The sequence below is a fragment of the Rhipicephalus sanguineus genome, chromosome 7, assembly GCF_013339695.2.
Source record: "Rhipicephalus sanguineus isolate Rsan-2018 chromosome 7, BIME_Rsan_1.4, whole genome shotgun sequence".
NCBI lineage: Eukaryota > Metazoa > Arthropoda > Arachnida > Ixodida > Ixodidae > Rhipicephalus > Rhipicephalus sanguineus.
Window position 1 is genome coordinate 131,703,277 of NC_051182.1, and position 6,639 is coordinate 131,709,915.

The following is a 6,639-nucleotide window of genomic DNA, read 5'->3' on the forward strand; positions in this document are numbered from 1 at the left end:
TCGTTTCGGCAGAAAATTTGACGCCAGCAGTCTGTTCATGCGACGTCACGAGGAAATAAGCTCTCCATTGGTACATATACGAGGCATATCCGTCGTGAATTGTCTCCCACCCTGCTTTGCCACGCAGTTACACACCCGTTCGGCCTTGTCTCGCACGACTATCGCGTGCGATCAACTGATTCCACTATGTTCTGTGCGTTTTCGACTGCGCAAGGGGAGGTAACAGCGTGTAGCTCAAAAGCGGGATATCCTGATAGGTTCGAGGCTTAGTGCTGACATTGTCTACGTGTTTTAACGCGATAGCGTTAAAGAGCTCGTTTCGCAAATGTGCCGGTGTCGGCGGCAGCGCCTTTTGTTGTGAGCGAAAAACCAGCGTTGTCCTTGAGCGAAAATTCGAGGTAGATGCAAATAAAGAAATAACGAAATATCTTCGGCTCGAGTGGGACCGGGGATTCGAACCTGCGACCCCTCGCTCCATGGCGCGATTCGTTCAGCCACTCGGCCGCCACACATACATCATCCAGCATACATAACGGCGAGCTATTTGTATACACGATTTAGAGTTGGTGGTATGCACATCTCGGAGGTTCTTCAGCGGCTCAATTATCACCCGCGAGATAGCGCAAAGGGCCCACGGGGCGCGCTTTTAAACGGCATCGCCACGCCGTGTGGCCGTGTTTTGTCGCGCAACATGCATGGATATTGCAGCCGGAGGGCGTCGGCACCTTGGCTTTCTTTGAGGCACGGTTTAGATACATGGTCAGGTCGACCGAGAAGCGAAGCCAGGATAGCGAGGGAAGTCGATACGAACACGGTGCTATCGCGTTCTACTCTTGAAAGCGAAGCTCAAGCATCCTCCAAAATTTTTTGTGGAGAAATAAATGGCGAGGAGGCGATAGCGCCCGTAGGAAATGTAGTGAAGGCGAGAAAGGATCAAAACTCTCGTCTTTTAACTCGGAGGGGTTTAGGCGCCCTTTAAGCGCGAGCACCATAAGCTGACTATCGACTGATCCAAATTGGAAACACGAAAAGTCATGGGAAAACTTTCAGCCAAACTAAAATTTTTCGAGCGCCTATTTCAGGAATATTTGATCGCCAGAGATGTGCGTCACTAGAGCCACGTCAAAGTGCCCCTTCTACCACTTGACCAGGCCGTTTGCCGCATCGCTCTTCAAGGCTGAAGGCACGACGACACGTCGGCTGCGTTCACGTCGTTCTTAACACCCACCAACCTTGAGCGAAGGCTACGTCTTCGAGCATTTTTTTTTTCGTCAGTGAATGAAAAAGGCTAGCGGTCAGAGTACCAGGTTCACGACGTATAGTTAAGTAAAATGCCACCGCTTCACACATGATCTATCGCGAAGCATTATTTGTTCCTATGGACTCGAAGGCACGCAGTGAAATCTCGTGAACAATATACGTTCATTCAGCCAAACAACACAAAGGAATCTCAGAATCGATAGGGACGATGTAAATAGCAACACTTGCGAGCGAGTCATGTTTTCGGAACATGACCTAGCAATCGGCTTCTGACAAGAGTCTTGCCTTTCAGCACCTAGTCGTTCCTTTTCTTGTTTGTCGCGCACATTCTTCCGCTCTGTTTCGATCCCGGCACTTATATATATATCCGCCAGCCCACCTTGCCTACTCTCTACGTCGGCAGTACTCCTACTCTATCACCACTTACCACTACTAAGAGTGACAGGTGCCCGCTGCTTTGAAAGCGTTGATTACAGCTATATCTGGTGACGAGTAGTACTCACTGCGGATTACTCAGCGCCAGTGTGATCGCCGTTTGGAAAAAAAGAGGTGAGTATCATATTTTCAAGAATTATTTCTCATTTATTAAATGCGAAGCATTTCTTGGCGAACCTCGGGCACTTTGGCCATTTCTGTCTATCTATCTATCTATCTATCTATCTATCTAGCGGCCTACGTCTGGGCGCTCTCCTGGTCGTCTCCATTACTTGTAATATACCGAAATTGGCATAGCAGGGGATCATGTATGACGAACACGATTCACTGCTCATGACATGAATAACGCAAAATACCTGTCGCGTGCGTCATGAAACCCTTTCTCTCAGTCACGTGTGGCACATACCCGCATATCAGAGTTCATGTTATGCGGGTATGTGCCACAGGCGATACAGAGTCTCAACCAACACGCTAACGGCGAACACACACATTGACCAGCAAGGAAAGTGATAATAATACTAATAGTTCCGGTTTTATGTCCCAAAACCACGATATGAGAGACACCATAGCGAAGGGCTCCGGAAATTTTGACAATCTGGTATTCTTTAACGTGCACCGAGATCGCACAGTACACGGGCATCTAGCATTTTGCCTCCATCGAAATGCAACCGCCGTGGCCGGGATCGAACCCGCGACCTTCGGGTCAGCAGTCGAGCACCGTAACCACTACACCACCGCGGCCGACGCAAGGAAAGTGAGGGAGCTGAAGACAGAACACCCCTGGAAGACGCTCAACTACCATCCACTGATTCCCCTCGTCCACGTGGTATGCAACGTGGACGACGTGGATTACTAAATAACCGGGGTGAATTCTTCCCTACAATAAATCTGCCGTGAGAACCAGGCCTCTCACCATTACCGGTGACTTCAACATTGACTTATCAAGACCCAACAACGCCTGGTCCTTATACTGCGCCAAAGACGGCTTGGATGTGGACAGGGCATCAAAAGACCTCACTGCTACCTCCTGGACAGGAGGCATCATAGATCATTTCATCGTAAGAGGCATCCAGGGTTTCGACCACCTGCACTATACCTCGCACTCAGACCCCTTGTAGCCGCGATCACGAATGGGTCCGATAACAAGTCCGGCCCAGCTGCTGGTGCTCACTGATCACGGTGATGATGACCTTGTTCAAGAACTGTCAAAAACCCCTTCTACAGATACACACAGGTTCGTGAAACGTGCGCGCGTTCGCCGTCATAACGGAACAAGTATAAGCATAACAACTCTAACGCAACTGTAACAACAGCAACTGTGACTTTAACGTACGTGCAGTGCGCCTGCGCGTGCCACTGGGCTGCGTACCATATACCTAGGGAAACTTTCCTAAATGAAGCTTAATTGCGAGTAACGCCTGTCCTCTGCGTCGCTATTCCGTCTTTGGCCTGTTCGTATTCGTACTATCCAGTACTGAAGAATATAAGCACTACATATCAGCTAACCGCATCTGGTGTTCGTAACACCCACGTTGCTGTTGGCATCGTTACGCTACTGTAAACAACTGGTTATGTAAACAACTGTAAACAACTTCAACATAAAAGTATGCGTATACCACTACCAGATTTCTCTAGCGTCATTCCGTAACGTTTCGCTCAATGTGAAAAATTACGCCACAGTCACCATCCCGCGCATGCTTCCCATAACATTGATTCCCACGGACTGTAAATATGTCCTTCCGTTCCTGAAGCAGATGTCATTCAATTAGGGACATCTCTAGTGTTCAGCACTATATTCGCATGAATAGTTTTGCTATTATAATACATGGTCATCAGCGTGGCGGTTGGGAGTTTCAAGCCCTGAAGTTATTCAGTTTGGATCTGTGTGTATACACGCACACATGTAGATAGAGACGCATGAACACACACACAGAGAAGGATTCAGCGTCATTGTGACACTTCCGTTGCACGGATAGACCTGCAACAGCCAAATACGAACAAGCCCACATTTATACACTCGTTTGCGGGCGATTCTTAAAGCATTTCGGTCTATTTTTTATTTTTAGATTTTCAAGAGGACAACGAAAATGAACATTCTTGTTTGCTCTTCTGTGCTTCTAATAGCGTACTGGGCGTTCTGCGAGGGCCAGAGTAAGTGAACTTCGTAATGCACTCCTCGAAAGCGCACCAGGAGAGTACAATTTATATGCTAGCTCTCGTATCGTGAAACATCTATTTCAGTGATTCTACGTGATACATATTATATGCATTATTTATTTATTAACACCTGAAATATCCAAGTGCGTGGTTTACATGAGAAATGGGCTGTCATTTAGTGACAATGATTCCACGGAATATTTGAAGGTATGTGGATCGAAGCGGAGCAGAGCGTCTCTGGGTAGTGTGCTCTAGTCCCTTGCAGTCGTCACGAAGGAGGAGCGTAGGTACTCAGTGGTCTGTGCCGGTGGTGCGTACTCTGCTTTCGTGCGGCTCGGTTGGCAGGAGGGACGATGAGCAAGCAAGATTAACGAGGTGCTAGGAGAGGAATGATAAAACTTGTGGAAAAGGCATAATCAAATTCTAAGGCATCTCAATTCCAGTTATTAGTATGTGCTTCCGACGTAAAATGATGCTCCACCAATCATCACAGCCAAGGTTTACAGATAGTAAAACCCCTCGCCTGGCAAGCAGCCCCTTTCACGCACTTAGACGTATGGTCTTCCCATTCCACCTACACGTTGCCCATGGCAGGCCCGAAGAGGTGCGCCATGGGCAAACGCCGTCTTTATTTCAAGACGAAGTTTTTTTGGCCAAGAGCCAAAAAATACTTCGTCTTAGGCTAGGAAGCCACCTTTTTAGAAATCTTCTTGGATTTTTACCCGAAATTCATTGCTTTGTGTCAGCCTTATAGGGGACACTTTAAAAACACTCCAAGTATTTCGAGCAAAAAATGAAAGGAACTATATTTACCAAAAATACCCTAAATGCGCCAGTCACACCAACGCTCCTCACTACCACTTTAACCACACGAGAAGAAACCGGCTTGGCAGCATTGTAGGTCTATGTAGGCTGTGCAACGAACTGGGATCTTTCGCTGTCCTCAATAATAAGTATAATTTAGCCTAGAAACAAAAATTTCATTTCTGGAGGTTGCATTTCACTTAAAACCCTATAACATGAAAACTAATTCGTTGTTTCAACTATCCTCGTTCATTGCATAGGTTAACGTCTAAGCAAGGAGAATGGAAAATTTCATACGAAAGTATTGATTTGTTCAATAGTTACGAGCTTTTGCTCGATGAACAACTCAAAATCAGGTTTCGATAAGAACAAGAATTAAGTTTTTCAAACTTGTCATTTTCGGTTTCAACACAGTCACAAAAAAGACCATAAGTTTCGAGCAGAATCTGATAGGTGCGCAGTTGTTTCTGCAACACAATGTTTAACGTCCGTACATTCTTACAATGTCAAAAATAAAAATCCATGTAAAAAATATACCTAATCTGAAAAAGTGGTGACATACCTTGAAGTGAACTTGAATCATAAATGGATGGACGTTCAGAATAGCCAGAGCAATAATTCAGAACTGTACTGGCCATCTGTATGTATTACTTTATTTTTGTACGCGTTTGATCCGTCATTCCAACGACGCGTCCGGGTGTGCCACAGGGATCCGGAACTACAATTTCTAATGTGCTTATTGACAGGAAATTAAATATATATATATACTCAAGAGTAGCTCACTTATTTTGTCGGTAGCCACGGACTAAAAGTAGTTTTTAACACTCGATACACTTCGAAGCGAGCTCTTCGTGACGTCTTTCGGATAACTTAAAAATGATCTTGCCGACAAAAACAAGCTTTTAAAAGCTCCATCGCCCTTTAGTTCCACAAATATAAATATTTACAGAATTATCACCAAGTGGAATCTATAAAGACGGTATAGCTTCCGATGGCAACAATGTGAAAATGTCGGGAAAATTGTTCCTAAGAAGATGGCAATGTTCCTTGTGATTTTATGGCGCTGTTGACCTAAATCATTTGAGTGGTAAACAAACTCCGAAATCTACTGATTTATTTTACTGCACACACATTTTTTGTCTACCTTGTTTACCGGAAATTTCCATTTCGAGGTATAAGCTATAAGGCATCCGAAAGTGTGTTGTGGTCGTGTATAGCATAAACATACACGTATTTTAATCTTGTTTTCTTGACACTGTCTGAAGCCGACGTGCCAATCTGTATTGATACCATTCTTTGTTTTTCTCTCTGAGTTTATAGCGGACTATTCAAAAATGGATCCGGAAAAGCTGCTATATATTAACTATACGAATGAGGTAAGCTATGCTGCAGTATAGTTAATGTCTCTTAAGGCGTTCGCCTTTATGCAACTACACAGCTGAAGGTCTTATCTCCGGCACCGTGTTCAACGGCTCTCATGACAAAATGACAAGTCCTTTACAACTATCACCAAAATCGCCCTCAAAAAGGCCCCTATTAAAGTAAGCCAGCTTAAACCATTAAGGGGGTTATATCATGTCTATTACTAACACCTTAACCCAGGGGCGTAGGCAGAAATTTTTTTCGGGATGGGGGGCGGGGGGGGCACCTCCTTGGATCTGAAGTGGGGGCCGGGAAGGCAGATGTGGTCGAGTGTCATTTTGTGCACTTTACGCCACGGCAAAAAAAAAAAAAAAGAATTGGGGGCGGTGGCACGGCCCGGTGTGCCACCCCCTGGCTAGGCCACTGCCCTGAAGCGCTTGTGTTCGCCTCGTGCTTCTTCTTTGTCCTTGTGTCTTCCCGCGCTATGCTACTAGCCAGGTTACGATGAACCAACAAGCCCATATTGGTACTCTTAATGACTACCAGTCAGGCAACATTCAATTACATCAGCATAGAAGGCACGCATATACGCCCAACCTAGCAGCCTACGTAGCAGTGTAA

At 45.7% G+C, this 6,639-nt stretch overlaps 1 long non-coding RNA gene across 1 annotated transcript; it reads left to right on the forward strand.

The window, feature by feature from the left end:
* Window positions 1–1,544: 1,544 nt before the first annotated feature.
* Window positions 1,545–6,099, forward strand: LOC119400903 (uncharacterized). The gene is made up of 3 exons (XR_005185303.1): window positions 1,545–1,809; window positions 3,762–3,846; window positions 5,977–6,099. It is a non-coding gene; the product is annotated as an uncharacterized LOC119400903 (long non-coding RNA).
* The last annotated feature ends 540 nt before the right edge of the window (window positions 6,100–6,639 follow it).